The sequence below is a fragment of the Zonotrichia albicollis genome, chromosome 1, assembly GCF_047830755.1.
Source record: "Zonotrichia albicollis isolate bZonAlb1 chromosome 1, bZonAlb1.hap1, whole genome shotgun sequence".
NCBI classification, from domain to species: domain Eukaryota; kingdom Metazoa; phylum Chordata; class Aves; order Passeriformes; family Passerellidae; genus Zonotrichia; species Zonotrichia albicollis.
This window is the reverse complement of record NC_133819.1, coordinates 69515916-69539275: the sequence shown is the minus strand read 5'-3', so window position 1 is coordinate 69539275 and position 23360 is coordinate 69515916. Positions and strand designations below refer to the sequence as shown.

Genomic DNA, 23360 nt, shown 5'->3' with positions numbered 1-23360 from the left:
CATCTTTCATATTGCTGTTTGGTCGCTGGGTAAATGGTGGGTAGCTTTTTTCTTTTGTTTTATTCCTTTTCTCCTCAGGTTGGTTACCTATGAGGTTGTAAATTAAATTAAAAGCAACATCATATATTTTAATTGAAATTATTACAGAGCAATGTCACCTGACCATTTTGCTTTCTAAAACTGATACATAATTATTAAAGAAGGAGAGGAGAAATTGATTAATTTTTCTAATTACTTTTTAGATGGAGAATTTTGCATGCTTGCTCTTTTGTTTACTGGGGATAGACAATTCTTAGGAAGCACAGGACAGTTTATATGTGCTTAGTGTTGTTCAGTGTCTTCCAGTACTATTTATTAGGTACATGAGCCTTTTGGAATAAGATCTGTGTAATTACAGCAAGCTTTCAGATAGCCAATGTAACACTCAGTTGATTTTTTTCCCATTGGTTTGCTAAGCTGTTGTTGTATTTTCATGTGCTCTAAATTCTTCCTATTGAAGACCAAGTATGGGAACTATGAATTGCATAATTTTGGCACCATTTACTTGGCACAGCTTGTTTTCCTCAAAGTTTGCTTGCATTTTAATGTGATCATTTTCCTTTTAGAAACATATCCTCTTCCAGAGTTTCCCCACAATGAATTAATGATTTATGCTAATGTTCTCTCAGGTTATTATCTTCATACTGTGGTAAATACAATACAGCTTCTAATCAGTCTCGGAAGTGAAAGACTTCTGTGTAATATTGTTTCCATTAGATGTAACACACCAACGTCCAGGCTTTCTGCTTCAAAAGCTTTTATGTTGCTCAACTCTTATGATTAGGATCCTCTAATGGGTGTGAAAAGAGCTAAACTGTGTCCCTAAACAATTACTGTATACATTTGTGTGAGTGTGTGAATAGATGTACATGAAACACCAGAGGTTTCTGCAGCACTTTATTTATTTTGCAGCATTCTCGTGCGTGGGCTTCCGTAGCACTCTCTCACCCTTGCAATTTCACGTTTTTTAAATGCTAGACCAGATCAGGATTTTCCAAGGGAAAACAGCTAGTCTCATTCTTAGTCATTCACTGGGTAATGGATACAGTTTTCTGGACCATTCAGATTTTCCATGTTAGCAGCAAACAAGGTTTCAGTTGTCTTGGTGTGTAGATGAGTAATCATAATTTAGTAAAGGCTGCAAGTATCATCTTCATTAAAGCAAAGTTAGCTATTGATTATTTTTTAAGAGTTGTTTGTATTCAGGAAAATCTCCTACAACAAAAAAAATTAAGAGCATCGTGTTATTTACTATTTTCTAATAGTTATAGTATTTTTACCAGTGATACTATTTTAAAGGAAAAACAGAAATCCTTTTACAGTGTTTTTATGAATAATTAAAAAAATGATCAGTACTCCAAAGATGCACTGAATTGTAAGGGATGATGTTGTTTATTCCCCTAAGGCTGATGGTGTTTAATGTCCTGGTTTTGTGTGCTTTCTTTTTCATCTGTATCCCTGAATACGTAACTAATAGGAGGGCTGTGTATGAATTTCAATATAAATAAAAGGGATTTTGTTCTGGTAAATCCTGGGCAAAATACAAAAAAAACTTTGCAGTATATTAAAAGTACTCCCAGTTTTAGGCCCATGATGAGTGTACAAGGAAATTTTGTGGTTCAGTAAAGCTAATTTCAATTAGCAGCACCAAAGGTATGTAATTCTGTACTTCAAGAGTTTGTTATCTAAGACTTGCAGAGCTGGTGTTCATTGGTAGGTGCCCAAGTTCCAAGTCTTTATGGAGTTCTACAATTCAAACCTTTGAATACAGGACATTGCTTGCTCAGAGGCTGTGATCACTTAGTGTTGCTTAGTAACTGTGAAATTGGAAGCAGTTAGGGTGTGATCCTTTGCTGATGGAAATCAATGGCAATGTTCTCAGTGCTCAGTGTTGCAGAATATGTTAGCTGAGGATGGAAGGAAGTAAACTGAACTGAAGTTTACATAAAAACCATCAAACTATAAGCCAAATAATTTAAAAATAAAACCAAACCCAAACACTCTCCCTCTCCACCCCAAAACAAACTCAAACCCACAAACAAACAGCAAAAAGAAGAGAATCCTGTAATTTTTTTGGTAAGACTTCTCATGATATTTTTAACTCCTGAGGTATGCAATAAAATAATGTAAGGGTGGCATACCAGATCCAACCTCAAGTCCAAGGCATTGCTGTATCACGATGACTTCCCAAGCCAGTGCCTACAGGTGAGTAGAAGAGGCATGGCTATACTGATCCTTCCCTGATACGCTCCTGCAGCTGCATCTTTCCTGAGCTGAAAGTGATATCTTTGCTTTCAGTAGTCATTGTGGAATTTTCTTCCATTCATTTGTTGAAATGTTTCAGTCCCAGTAAGTGTTTGCTCTCTGCAATGTCTTAATTTGCCTAACTTGCATGAGGAATCGCTTCTTTCTTGTTCTGACCAGCAACTTAGAGATACAGTTAGAGCTCTTCTGTCATGCGAGAAGAGTTAGTGAGTCTCCCTCTCTCTTTCTCCTTGTTTAAGCCACTCAATATTTGTTTAGATTTCAGTTGTAGGTCTTGTCACTGACTTCTTTGCAAGCCAAAGAGTGCTGGTCAGACAGTCCCTCTCTATGTGGGAGCCTATCCATATGTTGAGTCATGATCGCTCCTGCCTGCATCTTCTGCAGACTTCTTTTTTCCTTTTCTTAAAATTCTTAATATTAATTTTGCAGTGTTGACCTTTAATGAGCCTTGAGTTGAAAAAAAAGGGAAGGTTTTGGGATGATGTCTGCTGCAGATGATGGCTTTTAATTGCTAGAGGATGTTGAAGCATCCTGGCACACAGCCAAACCCTCAGCTCGGGGTGGGGGCAGCTCAGGTTAAGGTCTCATTTCCTAAAATTATGAATCATGAAGGCTGCTGTATTTAGGGTATCAGTGAGAGGAACTTTCCTGCTGTATGCAGGTTTTTCTACCTTTCACATCAGAAATTAACAGTGATATTTACAGTCTTAATAAACTGATTTTATTCATTTATGGGGTTTTTTAAATTTTATTTTTTTATTGTCAGCTTAAAAGGAGTATTGAATGGTGTAGAGATTTGGAAGAGGAAATGCCAGCTGAATTTAAGGTAGTTGTCCTAGTTTCTTGTTAATTTTGTGAGTATTTCTAATAGAGGAAAAATTGCTAACACTGTCTAAACATCTTCATTAATACTGTTGAACAAGACAAAAGGAGTTTGTAATGAGTTCTTGACATCATTGCTTTTGTTAAAAAGCTGGAGGATTGTTCCCTATGAAACCTGATTCTTCAAGTATAAGTCTTTGCCATTTGAAATCCATCCCTTTTACAGATCAGTTGCAGGACTTCTTCCCAAAATTCACATAGTACTAGGCCCAGGGCTGCCACCTTCAGCCAAATACAAGTCTTAACATGTAGAACTTGTTTGGCTTCAATGCTGCAGTAAATAAATATTTCTTTTTATTCTTTATTTATTGAAGTTCATCAAAATTGCAATTTGAGTGGAAGTAACAACTTTCAAGTTCTTAAGTAGTACACTCCTTTTTGGTTTTGGCAATAGGATTATCAGTCTGGACAGTTCTCAATGGGCAGCAGGTTAACAGAGGAATTATGTCAATGTTACCTTGCAGGCGCAGGACTTTAAAAAAAAAATTTTTAATATGTTCTTAAATGAAATATTAGTTATGGGTGAATTAGGTTCATATATCAAGCAGCAGGAGGTATTTTGGACTAGGGGAAATCTAATCTCTTTTTATCTAGCTTTTTTTTTTTTCCTGCTCAGCTCTTGCCTGGTAAATTACATTAAAGTGTTTGAGCAGATGGTGCATGTGGCTTCAGTCGTGTGCTGGCCCATGTTCTGTCTGTGCTAAGAGCTCTCTGTGGGGACCTTGAAATAGTTAATGCTGTATGTGTTTGTATGGATGTAGTGTAGAAGGGTAAATATAAGGAATTTAAAATACATGCCTGAAACCCTTCAAGGTGAAATTAAAGTTACAGAGGTATTGGTGTATCGAGCATCTGGGGCCTCCCAAGAACATGAGGTAAAACTGTTGCAAGGACCCAAAACGATTTAAATCTGCTACATAAACTTCACAGCTCTGCATCCCAAATTTCTCAGGGTCAATTTAGGTCACTGTCTGTCTCCTGTACAACCAAACTACTTTAGTACCTTGACTCTCCCAGCCCTTCGTGTGCTTACTACCCTGAGACCACACTGAGATCATTCCAGGGTGTCATCCATCATTCCTTGTTGTGCGCTGGAACTGAAGTACATGCACACTGCAGGCAAAGAGTGCAGCTGCCTTAGTTAAAGGGAGCTTCCCTACTGTCCTTTTAAACTCAATAGAGAATGGAAGTCTTCCAGTTGGATGGAAGCTTCCTTCAGAATGTGTGGAGCTTTTTGGATTAATCTGCTGGGCAGCCTCTTTCTATGTCTGACTGCAGGGGGAGCAGAGCCTCCCAATTTAGGCAGGTACCTGAAAGTAAAGTTAATATCTCTAATGAAGATACCGTGTCTCAAATGAAATAATGTTAGTGGGAAATTAGGAAGGGTCTGAGTTTTATTGACTTCCCAAGGGTTGCCTGTTGAAGAAACTGAGGTTGAGTCCAAGCTTTATATCGCAGCTCCTGGGTCACCTTTGTCTCCCTCAATCCAAGTGATTTACATTTGCACATACATGCATACATATGTGTGTATATGTATAAAAATAAATGCAGAATGAGACAAATAAAACAAATTGATGACCAATTAAATACAGAGTGAGGCATGTTTGCCCTGTTTTAATTTTGGTGTATGGTTTTCTACACACACCCCCCCCAGTGTAAATCAGGAAAACCGATTGTCACATCTGGCTAAGCTGAGAGGCCTGTTGAGCTGGCAGACACTGAAATTTTGCATTGCTCAGTTGCTGCTCCATGGACCTGGTGTGGAGTTGTGGGCTTTTAGAGAAAGATGGGATTGAATTTTTATCTCTGTTCTTCAGGCATTTTACAGATACCCAGAAATGTAAGGATGTGGCACATCCAGAGATGTGTGTACCTAAGACAGTGCTGATCACTTTATAAGGAAAGAAGTAATAGGACAGAGGACCTGATTTTCCCTGAAAATCTATGGTGTTCCACCCTGTCTGTATGAGGAGAGGAGCTGTGATTGCAGTCACCTGGGTGGCTACCCGCAAAACTTGTACTTTTAAATAGTTGATATAAAGTCCATGTAAGTTGAGGAGTATGGAGTGGCAATTAGGTGTTCTTAGTTGACTACCACATCTCTTGACTGTAAAGGAATCATCTATAGCAAGTGACAGCAGATATATTGGCCACTTTCTTAGCATCTTCAGACTAACAATGCACCACCCTCCTTTGTGATTGCAAATGTAACTGGTGGTTCACTAAGCATCCCAGTCCTGCAAAGGGAGCAGATACAGCACTGCTACATATTTACACATGGGCTGAGCTGTCGTTTGGGATTTAAATTTTGAGACAATTAGATCTGGACTCTAAGGACTTTAAAGGTTAAAGTTTCTAAAGAGCATGTATTTTAAAATTGGGATGACTCTTATATACAAAAGTTATTTCTTTTAACTCCTTTCTACTCAAAGAGGAAATTGAAGAGAGTGTATTTCTTGTGTTTATATGAAGATTGCTTTTTGGGGTTGATTTTATTTTAGGTTCTTTTGAACTGACTGGAAGGAAGTCCAAGTATTGCCTTTATAAGTAATCCAAAACACAGAAATGAGTAATACAGAGGTGATGCTTGTGTCAATCAAAGGTTGCCTTGTTTTATTTGTTATTTGTTTCTCTTGTTCTGTTATCTCTGGCTACACCACCTGATCTGGTGTGTGTGTTGTGTTTCAAAACACAAAATCTTGACTCTGCCCTTTTCCTTGTCAAGATAATTTGCCTGTTGTTTTCTACTTCATTTAGAACTCTATTTTTAAAGCTGTTTTTTTCATCAAGTTTTCATACAGAAGGAAACCATAAAAATTTTGAAGTGTTGCTTTCTCTTATTCTGTTACCTTTGACATATTCATTATCTGTGTTAAAGTTGAGATTTTTCAAAAGAATTAATATAAGCTTGTTTCCAATCTGTAGTGTTTGTATATACTGAAAAAATACAGTATTCCATTTTATGATAATTTTATTATACCTATTCCTGGGAAATGTTTTATTTGTTTACAAGGATATGTGTGGAAGAAAAAGTGTAGGGTTGATTCTTGCACGTAAGTAGTTATTATAAAACTTGGATGGCCATTTGAGTTTTTGGTTTTATATGATTTTTCTAGCTTAGTGTTAAGAGTAGTAATGCCAGTATATTTAGAGGATAATTTCCCTTTCATGGTGCCAGATTACATTTTTAGTTGGAATATAAGTTCCTTATCTTCATAATTTAAGAAACCGTGTTGTCTTCATGCTTCATTTTCTCCTGCACAAAAAAATGCATGTGACAAAGGGTTAACTCAGTCTAACACAAACATTGAAATCAGCAGGAGTGTTTATTTGACTGACTAGCACATCTTTCCATTAAGTGAATAAGAGCTCCTCTCAACATATGTAAGGCCTGTTTTTGTCCATTTGAAATCTTGAAAAGAAAAAGAGACAAGCAGCTCCACCTTCCAAAGTTTCTGTTGCCTTTGTAGCAGTTTGCCCGTGTGTATGTATTGCTTCTCCTTCCCTTAAGTTTTTTAATCAAAAGTAAATTAAAGGTTTAGTAATTTACTATGATTTGTCTCCTTGGGATCTTGCAGGAGGATTAGAGCACCACACACAAGAGGAGGCTAAATTATGATGAATATAGTTTATTAAGCAGCTCCCAAGTAAAAGAAAGTGGTATTCTCAGAAACCTTGAAGAGCAACAATTTATGGCACAGAAATGGTGTTTCTCTTGGCTTTATTTATGCAAATGAAAATACATCCAAATAATACTATTGAATTACTACACTGCTATATGGTGAATGCTGAATGTTTTTAATCAGCCAGGAGTTGGTTCAATGAGCCTAATATAATTCCTCATCAGGCTAGGATACCCTCCGGGTGTTTTTGTTGCGTTGCAATATTCATCTTTGCTGTTCCCAGGACATTTACCGGGACTACCCAGCTGAGGCTGGAGAAGAGATTTCACAGGCATGTCTCTAACTGTTTCTGACTCTGATACATGAAGCTCAGTTGAGACAGATTCAGTTCAGCTGAGATTAGATCAAGGGTTTTAGGAAGTATTTTTCTTCCCTAGATCACAAATGCAATCTTGATTTCTCATTTCTGGAGGGAGAGGCTTTGGAAAGGATACTTCTGTTGTGCGTCATTTCTTGTCTTTGAGGTTGGTGAGAGGAAAGGGTGAATGCAGGTCTCCTGCTGGAGCTGAAGGTGCACCTCTTTCCCCTCTCTGCTCTGCAGGTGTGCTAAGTAAATAGCAAACCAGAGGCAGTGTGTGTGGGTGGTCAGCCTTTGGAACTCCATGCCATTTATCAGAGTGATGGGTGAGCCTCACATCTTTAGAGGACGAAGGGTGGGTTAGGGAAAAGCCAAGCATGTTGCATAGTTGAGAGAGAGTGGCAGCTTTCTAGTGCTGCCAGCCGGGCTGTGGCAGCAGTCCAGGCTGAGCCAGTGGCACCAGCCTCTCATGGCTCATTCTGGCTGGAGGCTGAGAGGGTTGGATAGCCCAGCTGTCCATGTGCCAGGGCATACTGATCCACTGCTGACCACGCTGGTGAGCCTTGGCTGGGGATTGCTGTTTGAATTGCATGTGAGCAAACACAGAACAGCTCAAGAGCCAGGGCTGGGCCACTGCTTCTCTGTCATTGCTGCCTGCCGACACAAGAACCTTGCATGGTGTTACAAACTCTAGCTTTGTAGAAATATATGTCAGCCCCACTGGTGCTGTTTCTGCTTGTATTACAAAGACTACCTTAGCTTCGTTTTTGGTTGGGCTTCATCCTCAGACACCCAGATTTACTTTCCTGTTCAGCATTCATAAAGTGTCTGCAAGCAGTAGAGAGGATAGAATCTACAACATGTGAATAAAATAGTGTCCAGAAGGTGATAATGCTGTGATGGATAAACGTTTTTCAGAAGGAAGGAAAGAATCTAGATCAGGTTTGACACATCTGTACTGCTGCAGCAACTGCAGCACAGCTGTGGAGAGGAGGCAGCCCGTTCCAGGCCGTGTATCAGCTGGTTTGGGGCAGGATCTGCTGGTGTACCTGAAAGGAATCAGGGAAAAATCTCAGCCTTTATGAACATTTTTCCCCCATGAATAACTTGACAGATTACTAATAGATAATAAAGCAATATCTCTCTTTTTCCTGAACGGAATGGATGTCATGAATTATGTATTCTGATGACTCTGAAGTGAGCACCAGTAATAAGTTTGGTCCTAAATACCACGGCAGAGTCCAAGGAAACTTTTGTATGTAACAACAAATCAAATTTATTAGGTAATCATGGAAGTCATCTTGTGCCTGTTTTCTTTTTTTGGCCAGATGGAGAGTGGAGGGGGCAAGTGTTTGTTTGCTTCCTTACTTTTGAGGTAATTTGGATTATTTAAGAACTTTAGGTGAATATTTGATAATCTAGGCAAATTCTGTATTCTCTGAGTGAAAATGTTGGCTTTATCAAGAAAAAAAAAAGTGAAAAAAAGATCCTGATAAAAAGCCCATAAACTGGTGGCTGTGGTTTTAGAGAAGTTCAGCTCCTCACCCTGCAGTGACTTTATTTCTTCTTAAAACTGTGGGGAGACAGGAAAAAGTAACAAAAGGATGTGTTTTACAGCCTTGAAGTTGCTAATTCAAAAGTACCAGTCTTCTTTATTCTAATGACAGAGATTGTCACTGACATGGTAATTCAGAGCTTTTTCGTGTTTTTTTTTTTTTTTTTTTTAAAAAAAAAAGGATTTACTGAGTTTCTTTTAGAACAGTGATTGACGTGAAATAGCAGTGGGGATTATAACCGAAGAAAAGTTAGGATCTGTTTAAATAAGGGAAGAGACTCCAGCTAGGGCTTTGACTGTACTGGCTGAAAAGTATTTAGCTAATGAATTATTCTGAAAGAAAAAGTACAATGAGGAGAATCCTTTTCTCATAGTAGTTCAGACTTGCTTAGCATGTTTCAAAAGTGACAGTCAAAGATAAACTCCTGACTCCATTTTTCATCTAGGGAAAACAAAGTCTTAACACAATACCTACTGCATTGTGCACAGCAAAAACTATAGTTGCCAGGTTATCTCTGCTGCTGTATTAGAACTCATCATATCACAATCAAGATAGAAGCAGGATTACTCACTTTTCCAAGTGCTAAATTGCTTTATAGTCTTATTGAATAAAGTCTGGTGATCTTAGAAAGAAAAACTGTATATTACCTGTAATGCCACTTGCTGCTACTATTTTTATTTATTTCATAAGAGGTGACAGTTCATGTTATAGAGGAGTTTATTTTCTCTAGGGTTCTCTGCTTGCAAGATTGTCCTGTGCTCCTCTCATGATTATTTGTTTATTTGTGTGGTTCCTTGCTGCCTGAAGTTCTGACCATGTTCAAGTTCTGGCCATGTTCAGGTATAATTGAATTGCAGGTTTTGCACATCGTAGGCATGTCAGCAATAGGAACAAAGAAAATGAGAATTTACTAGAGCCAGGAAGCTGGATCTCACTTAAGCCATATGAAGATGCACTTAATTGTGCACTAGTTTTAAACAAAAGTTACTGTTGCTACATTGCTCTCAGCTTTCACACCACTAGTGAAGTGGAGCAGACTGTGCATAAGCACTTGCTATATTCTGCATATGGTTGATTGGAGGAGCTGTTAGCAAACATTAGAAAAATGTTGTAGCATCCTAAGTGGATACCCAAGATTGTTCTGTGCTGTCTATGTGGTTTTATAACAGTATCCAGGTGATGTGAATGATGCCCTGGTGACTATCTGCATTGCTTTAAATGTGACCCTATGAGTTGCTGTCCTAGGGGGACAAGGAGAAAACTGTTATTTTGTTTTGGCAGCATGTGATACTGAACAGACTGGTTTCTAGCTAAAAAAAAAAATATAATTTGTGCTGTTTCTGTTTCTATGTAGTTAGTCAATACAAAATAATCTTAGTAGAAGCAAGCCTGTATGTCCTGGGGTGGAGAGAAAGAAGCGCTCAACATGTATGACTGTAATTCAGTGAATAGAAAATAGTGATTCTTGTGGTGTCCCATCAGTAGTTCTGTATGTCATCTTGGTGGCTGTCACAGAAGCACTAAGTTTTAATAACAGGAGAGGGAAGAGTAGGAAAGTGTGCATGATCACCAGTGGACATTCACGTGACTGATGGCTGTTTTTTTTTTTAGTAATTGTTATGTTATATGACTTTCAGAAACACTGGTGTCACTCTGGAGTTTTGACCAGATGCTTTAAAGAAAATATTATTTAAAAACAAGAGGGAGGAGTGCAATTAGTAGATGAGATGGATGGAAATGAGTCATCTTACACCAAGCATGAGAGCTCTTGCAGTAGTGCAACCAGTCATTTCCTATAGACTTTTGTGGCTGCTCTGATGTTGAACAGAAGATGCTCTCTCACTTTTTATTCTTCACGGATCAGTAATTAAATTAAAAAAAAAATAACCCTCAGAGCCCTGTCCCAATCTGATGTTCTTCATTAAATTGACCATTGGGTTATTCAGAGGAAGGGAAGAAACAGCAGCTGCTTACAGCAGGCATGCCCAGAGCTTGAGATCATGGTGGCATTTTTTATGTAGATTAAATGAATATGATAATTCTTAAAGGTAGAAACACAGGTACAATCACCAAAAAAAAAAAAAAAAAAAAAGCACATCTTTCACTTATTTTCAACAGAGCGCCTCCTGTCTTCTCTCTATGACACCTGCAAGTGTGCTACTCAGCAGTAAGAGAAGATCATTAATTCTTTCCTTGAAAGGCTCAATTTTGAAAAAGCTAGTGTTCCCCTACAATGACCTTCTTGCTGCCTTATGATACTCTGCAGGAAGAGAAAATCAGCAACTTTTTCCTTGAAAGGCTCAAATTTGAAAAGCTAGAGTTCTCCTATAGTGACCTTTTTGCTGCTTTACTCCCATCTCCCTTTCATTATTTCTGTTCTCCTGGGGCTTGAAGGAAAAATGCATACACCTTAAGTTAGGGAAGAAGCTCTGTGATGGTACAATTCACAGGTGGAGTTTAAGGAAGGTGAACTAAGGGACACTGAATCTGTAATTTCTTCTATGTGTTCCACATACAGAGCTGGAAGGGCCTTCCCAGGCTCCCTGGAGACACCCAAAAGGCTTCATAGCAGAAAAGAGTAATTGCAGCAAGTATGCTGCCATCCGAAGGACAACCCCAAGAAGATTTTCAAACCACAGCTGAGGAAACTGTGTCAAGGGAGTTTGACAGAAGGGGAGGTGCCTGCATGAGCTCATCAGCTCTGTTCTCCAGTTCTTGTGGAAGTCTTGTGCAAGACACTGAATTTTGAGGGCTAGGATTTGTTTCAGGCATTGCTTTACTCCTGGTTTTGGACTTATGGCTTGAAGAGTAAAGGTGTTTGACAAGTGATTGAAGGCCTTTGTTGATGGTCTGTGACCTGGTCTATTGACTTTGATTTTCTTGCTCAACTGTTCTTGTAGAATGACAGTTTTAGTTTGGGTAATCCAGTGTACAGACATGCTTTCCATGTCTGCAGAGGTGTGAAATGGAAGCTGAAGCCTTGCTCTGGGACAGGCAAAAAGAATGAGGAGAAGTCATTCGGAGGGTAAGGGTGGGAATAAAATGCTATGTTAGGAATAAGTATGAGAAACTGAGCACTGGTGAAAATGGGGAATAAGAAAGATGGAGTAGCTGTTTCTTGACAGCTGAAGTTTAATACACAGTAGCAACTGGAACTGAGAAAATGTTTGGGGAATCACAGTCTGTCTGTTTGGGTGTTTTTTTTCTAAATGAAATTTAGGGGGTTTTTGTTTTGTTCTGATACAGACATGTCATTTGAAAAACCTGGAGCTAAAGCTGTAAAATGTGATGGCTTAGAAGGGATATATTCCCCCAAGACCTTGCATACCTCTTCCACAATCCCTTAACCTTATTAGACTGCAATCTTGCTGCAGTGGAGTCCTACCTTATTGAAAATTCCTCAACCTTACTGTTGGTCTTCATGTAAATACCCTTACAACATGATATTTCAGATCCAAGCCAGATTTGGAATACCTGTAGGTGTGATAGGTTTGAGAAAGCAGTAATGTATAGATCTGCTAGCTGTGTCTTCTTCAGCTGCATCTGTCTGAAACCTGTGTTTGATGAACTCATTGGGGTTTTTTTGGTGGTGATTGCTTGTTTTGTTGGGGTCCTGTTTGCTTTTTGAGGCATGTGGGGAAACATAATGGAGAGGAACACTGCTTCTGACTATTCTCAGTGACAGGAATGTGGCCAATCTTTGTTGTCCTGCTTAGATGCCCTCTGTTGGACAATAATAAAAATGGTGCTCCTATCTAGCAATTCTCAGCAGCATGCCTTTTTATAAAAGCTGTATTATCAGGCACATTTTTACAGAAGGGGAAAGTGTGACACTGCTCAATTTAGTGACTTGTCCTAGGTCACCTTACAATCCACTCAGAGAGAGGCTGGCCCTCCTCAGTTGTTTGTCCTCAGTAAGGGCAGCATTAGTGCTGCCTTGTAACCTTCCACTTAGAAGGTAACTCTTTACATCATGTTTCTTTTTTTTTTTTTTTTTTTGGTGCTTTTTCATTACAGCATCCTATTCTGGACATTTCAATTAATTCTGAACATCTATCTCTGGCTCAGAATGCTTGCTAGTGCTTGGATTTTCTTTTTTTTTTTTTTTTTTTTTTTAACTTGAGAAGCTCTGAGCTGGGGGAAGCAATAAAAACATTTAGTAAAGTATGTCCCAATGTAATGTGAAAGTTCTCTGAGGTTCGTATGACTTTTTTTCAAAATGACAACATATGGGGCTTGTTTTCCTTTCCTGTAATGTGATTGGCTTCATGCACTTGGACTGATGCTTTAGAAAAGGTTTGGAAAATCTTCTGATATTGCACGTTAACAATTTATTTGGAATTCAATGACACTCAAATTCCATGTGTTCATACCATAGTTCTTATGATTAAGTGCTGTCAAACTAGGCAAGATTAAGATGTACATGGGGTACCTTCCTTTTTTGTTGAGATGATCATCAACTACCTGAGTTATAGCTGCTGAAACATCACCTGTAGCCATATCATTGCATAATTACAGCTTCTGGTCTCAGTAACTGGCAAAATGCCTAAACCACCAGATCCTTAGATCTGTTCCTGTTGTAGAAGGTTCTGATATATGATAAAATTACTAGGTTTTCAAATAAATTCTCAAACATTCTAAATATATTTGTAGTCTTGGTTCCATCTGCAGAATGGTGTGCAATTTCATATAGTGATATACCATTTGTCTCTGTCCAGGTGATTAGTAATCATGTACATGAAGTTTATTGCGCTTTTTCTGCACTGAATAAGATTAGATCACAAGCATGCTTACAGCTGAAAATTGATTTATTTGATTTGGTATTTGCTTTCTTTACAAAACTTGCATAGTTAACTGCATGGAAGGCATGATATCTGTGTTAAAATGTATGGATATTCAGTATTCAGTAGCATTTGCTTGAACTTAACATCTCTGTTGCAGTCATGCTCTTCAATTTACTTGTGTATGAAATGGAGATAATAACCTATTGACTTTTCACTGTTGCTTCAGGCTTGATCAGGAGTTCCAAAATTCAACTCTTAGCAATAGAATTCAGTCAGCAATTGCAAAGTAGCCTGGGAAGTGAGCAAGTATATTTAGAAAGTCTCTAGCTGGTAGAAGTAGAGTGCCCCAGCCTTGGATTTTAGTGAGGAGTGGGCAACCTATGCATGGAGTAGCTTGTAACCAGGTGCTGATTGGCATGCTGTAGACATGGCACAACGTTGGAGCCACAGGCTTTGGAAATGGACACAGCCTCTGGCTCCTGGGAAATGCAAAACTGAGCAGGTTATAGAAGAGCTGTCTGATGTGGAAGCAAGATGTTGATGAAAGTCATCCTGTTTCTTTGCAAGGGATCATCATCCAGTCTCTTCTGAATCCCTACCAGCATGCCCAGTTTGGGGTGGAAAAATACAGGCTGGTATGCTGCCCTTCTTATGAGGATAACCTTGCTTAGTCCAGGTATTAATGATGGCTGGTAGAGTTTTTTCCTCCAGCAGAAAGGGTTACTCAAATGCTGTCCTTCCAGAGGCAAAGCACCTGAGGTGTGAGGCTGGAGGGGTTTTTTAATGCTATTAATTGCATCAGTGCAAGGAGCCCCCCAAAAGGGATTACTGTTCCTGAGCATGCACTGAGCAAGTCAAAAGTACAGAAAGAATCCCCACTGCAGAACTCACAAAAACTAGCACTGACCTGGCAACTAATGAGCAAACAAGCTAAAAATGTTAGGAAAAGTAATGTAAGTTGTCACCTTGGGTTTTTAAGGTAGTAGCCTTCTGAGTATTACTGCTCACAATGCTGCCAGTCAGACTGCTCAGAATAATGTCCCTGCTTCAGTGTTATCCAAGGTCTGCACTGCAGCCACACAGAGGAGACCTTTGCTGGGCATTATTTTACTAGAACATTCTTATATTATTCTTTTTACTGACTTGAAGATAAAGATATGTGCTGACTAGGCTTACGCTGGAGCATTCTGCATTAGCTCTCTGATCAAAATTTAGTACCATTGTCTACCGTAAAAATTTATTTTGAGAGGTATCCAACTTGAACAGTTCCAGAATACATTTGTCATTGTAGTTTAGAAGTATTCAGTGTTTTTGATGCTTTTTCAATCACCGTTTACAGCACTGTAATGTTTTCCCAGCACTTGGCTTGGTGGCTGTGGTCCTTTGCTGCATAGGTGGGTATTTTGTGGTTTTGGTTTTGTTTATTTTTTTACTCTGCCTGAAACACCTTGCTTTGCAGCAGCTGTGACTTGATCTCAACAAGGTAAAAAGACAGCATTTTTATTGCTGCTGCAAATCTTTCTGCACTGGGTGCTTATAGGTGCCTAGCAATACAGCAGCCTCAAACCCAGCAAGAATGGTTGCAAAGACTCTGTGGGGGCAAAGTGAGACTAATGCCTATTTCCATCCCCTCTGGTGAGAACTGCTAGGAGCAGAGAAAACCCCCTCTGTCCTCCCCAGCACGTCAAAATCCGTCAGCTAGCTGCTAATTGCCTGTGCGGTGATTCACATGCCATCTGCCATTGCTGGGATCTTTTGTCATCTCCGGTAGGCTATAGGCAGTTCCATAAACTTCATGTGGTTCTTCTGTCAGTGATACCAGCTCAATGCAGTGCAGAAATTAATTAAGAAACTATTTACATGTTGTCACCCTTTCCTTTGGTTTGAGAGGGCAGTATTCTTTGGGGTAATGAGAAGGGAGAAAAAAAGCAAGAGAGGTTATTCCAGTTGTGTGCCACTATGTGTTCCCCCACCCTTACAGAATGCAGCTCATGGATGGTGGGAGAAAGATGTCAAAAAGAATAGAAAGTGCAGAGGATTGTTCTGTATCTGTGTGTCACCCCGCATCTGCGGCCCCGGGGCGAGCAGAGCGTGATGCAGGGGTGCCCTGCCTGCCCTGCGCCTGGGCAGCGAGCGGGGAAGGCGCCGGTCCTGTCACAACTTATGTAACGATTGCATAAGAGTGCCGCTGCTGTGACTGTCAGAAACTTGTGGGAAGGACGGGATTTTTCCCTTCCTTCTTTATGGCTTGAATCAGAAGCCAAGTCTGGGATGGTGTTGTTTACTCCCCTATGTAGCTGGGGATTCTCTCCCCACTCTGAGGGAGCAAAGAGGGTCCTGCCTTTGTCTAATCCTGCTTTGTTTTGCTCTTACTTCTCATTTTTCTCCTTTTTTTTTTTTTCTTTTCCCTTTTCTCGTTTGCCTGCATTTATATTTTGATAGTCACTATTTCTCCTACCATAAACTTTCAATAATTAAATGTTCTATCAGCTTTTTCTAAAGCCAGCTGGGTCATTGCTGAAACGCCAACTTGTTTTAAAGTGGTCTTTTCAAGGCAGAGGTGCTGCAGAATCTCATCTGATTTTTTCCTTCCCCCATTCAAGCCTTCTTTGAGGATGCTGATATGCATTATCCATAAGTGTGACGTCCCAGGTGTATAAACCAGCTTAATATGTTAATGTGTTTGGAAAGGGGGTGGTGACCGAGAGGAGAATATGACACTGTTCAATCGGTCCATTCCAAGCTGCAGCCCCAATACTGGCTTTTGCAGGGACCCAGGCGTACACCATTGGAGGGTGCCGTACGCCTCCGTCAGTGACTCAATTGCTCCGGGAACAAGAAGTCAGAAGGTGACTGGGAATGCCGGCCCTCATTCCCCAGACGAGCTCTTTGCCAGCTGAGCTGGGGTCACTTGGTTCAGCTCGCTTGGACAGGCAGTGGCACTCATGTATAATGCTGGCGGCTCGCTCCGAAGCGCCGCGGCACTGATCCTTCCCTCTGCTGCAGGGCTGCTGCTGCTGCAGCCATTTGTTACCTTCTGCTCGTTACTAGGCTTTGGAGCAGGAGCGGAGCTTTTGGCTCGCCTTTTGGTGCCTTATGAAACGCGTGTAATTACCGGGGAGAGAGGGGAAGGGCGAGCGCGTTCGCTGGGCTGCCGAGGTGATTAGAGCCGTGCCTCCGTCCGCCCGAGGGCTCCCCCGGGCCGCCCCCGTCCCACGGGCGCACCCGCGGCCGCTCCGGGGGGAGCGGGGCGGCAGCTGCGGCCGCCGGGCGGGCAGCGACAGCCCCGACAGCCCTCCCAGATGGAGTGTCAATGTCCTTCTTCGCCCCCCTCTCCTCCCCTCCCTCCCTTTGGCAGCGCTGCCTCCTTAAAGGCCCGGCACCAGCGCCGAGCTCGCCCCGAGGGCGGGATGCAGGCGGCGGGGGGCGCGGGGCTTTGATGGAGGCGTGTGCGCCGCTGGCCGCCGGGGCTTTAGTGGGTGCCCTGGGATTTGTCCGCAGCATATGCGGTGCTGTTAATGATTGAAAAATTACCACAACAATTAGTCACGGATCGCTGAAGGCAAGGCCCCCAAACAGTGTGGACAATGTGATTAAATCCGTGTATGTGACAATTAACTCTCCTGCAGGTTTATCCACCAAGGAAATGGGAAGAAGATGGACATAAAAAAAAAATGACAGGCGAGAATAATGTGGCAGAATGGACCCGATACAGCTGGCACTATCAATTTTAATCTGACACTGAATTAATCACACTTGGATTAATCCTGTTCTTATTGCACCATTCTGGTTGCCTGTTTATTTATATTCTTCCTCTATTGTGTACTACACAGAGGCATGACGGATTTAATTCCTGTCCGTTCCATGTTCTTAAATTTAAAAGGCAAATCCTTCAGTCATGCCATGTTTGAGGTAGTCCGTGGCACAATTATCTCATAAAAAATGAGCAGAGTCCAGATGCACCATGCCGTGAATCCCCTTCTGTATCACAGCTGAGTAATTCTCAATAAATATTTGTTCACCCAGTATTCTCACTGGGTAGATCTAATTCTGCCTGTCTGTCCGGGCAGCCACACATGCAGACACACAAGTAATACTTTGCTCGTGCGTTTATGTTGCCATTGGGTGAAGTTTGGTGCACATTCATTGGTGGTTCTTGTGCTCATGATTTTATTTTGAGGGAGCAAAAGCAACACTTTTTTAGTGTTTCAGTATTATGTTCTTTCCAGACTGAAAATGGAAGATCTAGTGCGCAAACATCATCAGAGGGCACGTATAGAAGATCTGAGAATTTTTGAAAGATTAGGACTTCTAAAGGAAAAGAAGGACCAATGTTTGCCATACACTGCTGAAGCCTTGAAGGAGAAACAGTGTGTATCAGTAGAGAGTCTGCTGAGGTTAGCCAACTGTGTGCTCCTTCTGGCACAGGAAAGTTGGTTTGCTGACTACATTGGTGCTGTGCCTGCTCCCTCACAAGGCTCTCATTAACAAAATGGCAAATGCCGCTTAATAGATTGAACTAGCCACACCTTAATTTTGCCTGTAGCTGCTGCAGACCTCCCTTTCTTTTCTCATCATCAGCCATTTCTTGTCCTTGTTTTGTAATGTCTAAAGAATTCATTGTGACTTCGAACTCAAGTTGACTGGAGATGTATCTAGTCAAGCTGTAAAGATTCAGTTTTACTGCCGTGTGTTAATACTGTGGTCTGCAACACTTATTATTTTAAGCGTTTGGATTGCTACTCTGTGTCAGACCTTTCCTGACTTCTAAAATCCTAGTGAAAACATGTGGCATGCATAATGGGTGTCCTTAAACAAGGTGACTTAAAGGCATAAATGTTTCCACTGAAAATAAATAAAATCCCTGCTAGTTTATACTGTCAAGGTTTTTTATCCAGACTCCTCTATTATCAGTAACAGGAAAACACAAAATGAAGTATAGGTGAACCATCTTTTAGAGTAATGTCTTGTCCTGTTATTGTCACAGGACATAACCTGTGCTCCTGTGCTGACCTGTGGGCTTAACCACAAAGAAATGAGCAGGTCCTGTGAAGTCAGTGGGCAGTAAAGATATCGGTGGCCTTGATATGTAATTCACTGCCCTTGGGAACCTTGTCTTTCTGCTGACAATGTAGCTTTCAGAAGATTGTTCAGGGGTAGGTCCATGAAACTGGAGGATGTGAATTTTGCTTCCTGCATCTGTTTCTGTCCAAAGGTAGTACACTGCAATGTGGACAGAATAGATGTCTTATTCACTGATACAAATTTACTAAGTGAAGGTCAGAAGAAACTAGGTCTCATAACTCTAGCACACCAGAAGATTTGCAGTATGTTCTAGGTAGAATCTCAGCCTTACCCTCAGCATTAGTATTAGACATCATAACTGAAATAAAGCCAGATTTGAGATTTCAGTCAGAACTGCTTCTTTCATTGTGTCTTTCAGTTATTTCTTCCACTTTTTACCCTTCTGCATCTGAGGTGTGTGTCTGAATTTGGTTGCCATTACTTTTTTTTTTTTTTTTTGTCATCTGTTTAAAATCTCCAGGGAAATAACAACCAAAAGTCTTTTGAATGGGGAGGGTCTGAAATCATTTATCACCGAATGCTGATGTTGGAAAGACCTGTAATAAGTAGTGGACATTAGGTCTGGTCTGGAAATAGTTTGATCATTCAAAACAATAGGAGAAGGGTTTCTTTCAGAGTTGTTTTTTGTGTTGGGAATTTTAAAATTTCTTTTGTCATGTGGTAAGATCAATTTTAGGTTCTGATCTGCTCATATCTTCTGGCTCATACCTTCTGTTTTGATCTGCTCATATCTTCTCCTTAGAAGAGGAACTGAGTGTATTAAAAACGTGTAGCAGGGGATTGGTAGCTCTGCTGGACAACAGGAATAAAACTGACTTTACATCAATATCAAAGTACTGTCTACGCAAGTGACATGAAATGCTAACAATATTAACTTATTTACTTCTCTTGTCTTTTCCCTGCTCCCCCATTCCCTTAGTACAGTCTGGTGTTTTGCAGTTGAATTTGCTGCTGCTGTTTGATGGATAGCAAATACTTGCTGATTATGTAACTAATTGACAACTATGGAAGTTACTTCTTTATTAAGCAATTTATCAAGTGATTAAGAAACCATTTATGCAGACTCTATTAACATAACATCAGTGGTTGAGTACATTGGTGGAGGAAAGTATGAGGTGATTTGAGGTGCACTTTTGAAGCAAACTTTGTTTTGTTTACTCTGAGGCTTCAAATCACAGGGGTATGATGCATTAAAACATTACTGCTTCAGGCTTCTTACGCTAGGTGGTCCATTGGCCAAATGCACATTGCATTTTATACCAACCAAAGTTTATTTAAATTTAATTAAGATTCATCAGACTGATTTACTGTTCCTGCTTTATAAGATAGAGTGAGACTGGCTTAAGTTTGGTTAACAAGAATTGAGTTGCCTTGTGCAGTTACAACCTCAGCAAGTGCTGTTGGCACACTTGAAGTCATGAGTGAGCGCTCTGCAAGTGGCAGTGCTCGTGCTCCATGTCAGAGCCCTGGGTGAGAGCATTGTTCAGCATTTTGTGCATGTGGGTGCAGGGTCAAGGAGCGTGGTGGAGTGTGTGCACGTGATGATTGCTTGGATCAATGTACAAATCAAACCAATGTTTGCTCTCTGGCAGAAGAGACGGGTTTGGAATGGAAATGAGGTAAGAGGCCTGCCAACAGGAGAGGGAGTGTTCTGAGTGCACAGAACTGGAGGGTAGGATGGTGAACTCCCTGGTTACCCAAACCTGAAGGATTGATGGTTTTTTTCTGACCTTTACAATGAGAGCATTTCCTCCCTAGATGATTTTCAAGTCATGTTCTGCAAAGAGGATTTTTTTATCATCATCTTCCCCTCCTGCCCCAATATGTTTTTCATTTCCCTTTGCATACATGAAGCTGGATAGGAACAGTGTGATGCTCCAAGTACTGAAAATTATCTCAGTGTGGTTGTGAGAATAGAATTACTTAAGGTTATTCAGTGTCAAAAAGAATATAATAATCCAAGCATGCTTCTGAGTCAGCACAAGGGGAAGAAGTGCACAAGGACAAGGCCCCAAAACTTTGGAATTAAAACAAATGATAAAGCGTTCACGTTCTTCTTTCCCCTCTCCCTTCCTAAATGAACCTAAATTTAACTTTTAATTTTTTTTCTCTTTGAGTTTTGGCTGCAAAACACTGTCTGGGTCCCCACCTGAGTGTTAGATATTCTTCTCAGAGGGAGAAGTGACTGTAAAGTAACAAGAATACACGCTGGATTGAATGTGTGGAGAAAACACTGTGCTTCTGTGGGTGCAGTGTGAATATTCTTTGATGAAATATATGGATGTGCATTCCAAAGGCTCGTGGCATTGTTGATGTACCTATAGCTTGGCCATCTTATGAGGAACAGTGGAGAGAAGTCTATTTGTTAACTCAAATATGGGTGTCTATATTTAACAGTGGTGTGTTACCTTAGGCTGTGCACTCACTCACTGGTAGTTGCAAGCCAGCTCCAGTCTGGAAGCCAATAAACAGCATTTGCCAGTGCCTTTGCCAGTAAGTTCTGTCTTTCTGGACTTTGAGTTGCTGGACTATTGCTATTAATTCAAGGAGAATTTGAACTGGATAGGAAGTAAGGAGGCATAGAATCACAGAATCAGAAAATGGTTTGGGTTCGAAGGGACCTTAAAGATCATCTGGTTCCAGCACCTCTGCCTTGGGGAGGGACACCTTCCATTAGACCAGGTTACTCAAGGTCCCATCCAGCCTGGCCTTGGACACTTCAAGAGGTAGGGCTTCCACAACTTCTCTGAACAACCTGTTCCAGTGTCTCTCCACCCTCACAGTAAAGGATTTCTTCCTAATAGCTAATCTAAGCCTACTGTCTTTTAGTTTGAATCCATTCCCCCTTGTTCTGTCAGTACAACTCCTTGTAAAAAGTCTCTCTCCATCTTTCTGTAGACTCCATTTATGGACTGGAAGGCTGCAATTAGGTCACCCCAAAGCCTTCTCCTTTTAAGGCTGAACAATCCCAATTCTCTCAGCCTTTCCTCACAGGAGAGGTGCTCCATCCCTCTAATCATCTCTGTGGCCTCCTCTAGATTCCCTCCAACAGGTCCATGTCCTTCCTGTGGTGGGCACCCCAGAGCTGGATGCAGCACTCCAGGTAGGATCTCACTAGAGTGGAATGGAGGGACATGATCACCTCTCTCAATCTCCCACTTGAGGTTTCTCTATTTGGAGAAGATTTTCTTATCTTCTTTTGGGCGCATCATGTTGGTGGTAATTAAAGCAAATTTTTGCCATGTGCAGCAAACACTAAAGGACAACACTGCTTTTCCTTGTGGTAGTTCAGAACAATTCCATATGGTCTATGGAATAGTTATATTTGTAAGAGTTTAGAGCATCCCTTGGACAGATTTCATGTGCTGTGGAATCTGTTGTATCTACAAATGTAAAATATGATCTACAAGGGTGGAGATGGGGTGAATGAAAAGGCAGAGATCATGTTTTACTTGAGGGTTACATGGTGCACTTAGAATACTTTTGGGATGTAGAAGGGACCAGGTAATGTAAAGGACCAGGTTCCCAGCTATTGGCTTTCACAAAGTCCTCTTTTTCTCTAGCAAACAGAGAAAGAGAGCAGATTGTAGACAAAACAGCCAAAATCTGATCTTTTGTCAATAACGTTTCTATTAAGGTAAATTGAGAACCATGTTATCATTTGTTATTTGAAGCAGTTGTAAAAAAGCAGACAATATATAGAAAGTATGCAAATATGTGCTTATTTATGTGTCTATATGTGTTTATATATTTGAGTACATGCACACACAAGCTCTTCCATTTTTTTTTTGAAGTGCCAAAAATGTATTCTACACATAACGTCCAAATAAAGACTGTGGGTGTTAGTATTAGCCTTTCTTAAAATGTGTATGTGGAATTGGATGACTAAAGAAGTGGAGAGGAAAGATAAATGATTGGCTGTAAGCTGTCTATTTGTTTTTATTGATGTTAATAGGCATAGCTAATTAATGTATTTGAAAAGGCTGGCTTATTCATATCTGCTTTTATTACAGAAAAACTGCTGTTATTAAACTTGCAAGGAGCATATATTGTAAAAGTCAGTATATACATTAGAGCCTCAAGGTGCATATGTTACAACTATCTGAAGACATTAAAAAGTAGGATGCAGATTTTCAGGTGATCCACCCTTTGATAGACACCCTCTTTGTGCATTCTGTCACACCATGACAAGCTAGTCAATTTTGTGTGGGTATGAATTTGTTAGTACAGGCAAAGAAAGCGTTTATCTTGCACTTGTTCATACACTGCCTAGCAGAAATCTTAGAAGAAACAGATCTGCCTTACAGATTTTCCTGGTAGCAGCAGTATAATGTGGTACTAGCGAGCACTAGGCAATTGACCTGCATGCTTTTGTATTAGCTGTACACCTCCATAATTATTCCACAAAGAAAGAACCCAAATGCTGCACCCTTGAAAAAGGTGCTTAGCATGTATATTTGAAGCATAAAAAATTGCAGTTGCTGATGCAGTTCAGGGGTTTGTATAGACCAATGCTTATATACTTGGGCCCTGTATAGCCTGATACACAGAGTGCATTCAGTTTTAATATTTCCTCACAGTGCATTGTGCTGGGCATGAAACTATTTAGATCTCAGGAAATGCAAGTATATTAAAAATACTTTTAACATTTGCCCTTTCTTACTCAGAGCTGCCTTACAAATATCCACCCTTCCTAAGCAGAAGTAAATTCTTTGTCTGGCTGATTAACTAGGGAAAAAATATCTCTTGGAGACCTTTGTGAGGTCAT

The 23360-nt window shown here is 40.4% G+C and overlaps 1 protein-coding gene across 11 annotated transcripts in view; it reads left to right on the top strand.

The window, feature by feature from the left end:
- FARS2 (phenylalanyl-tRNA synthetase 2, mitochondrial) overlaps positions 1–23360 on the top strand; it is a 230627-nt gene that overhangs the window by 72617 nt on the left and 134650 nt on the right. The gene's annotated exons all lie outside the window — the stretch shown is intronic.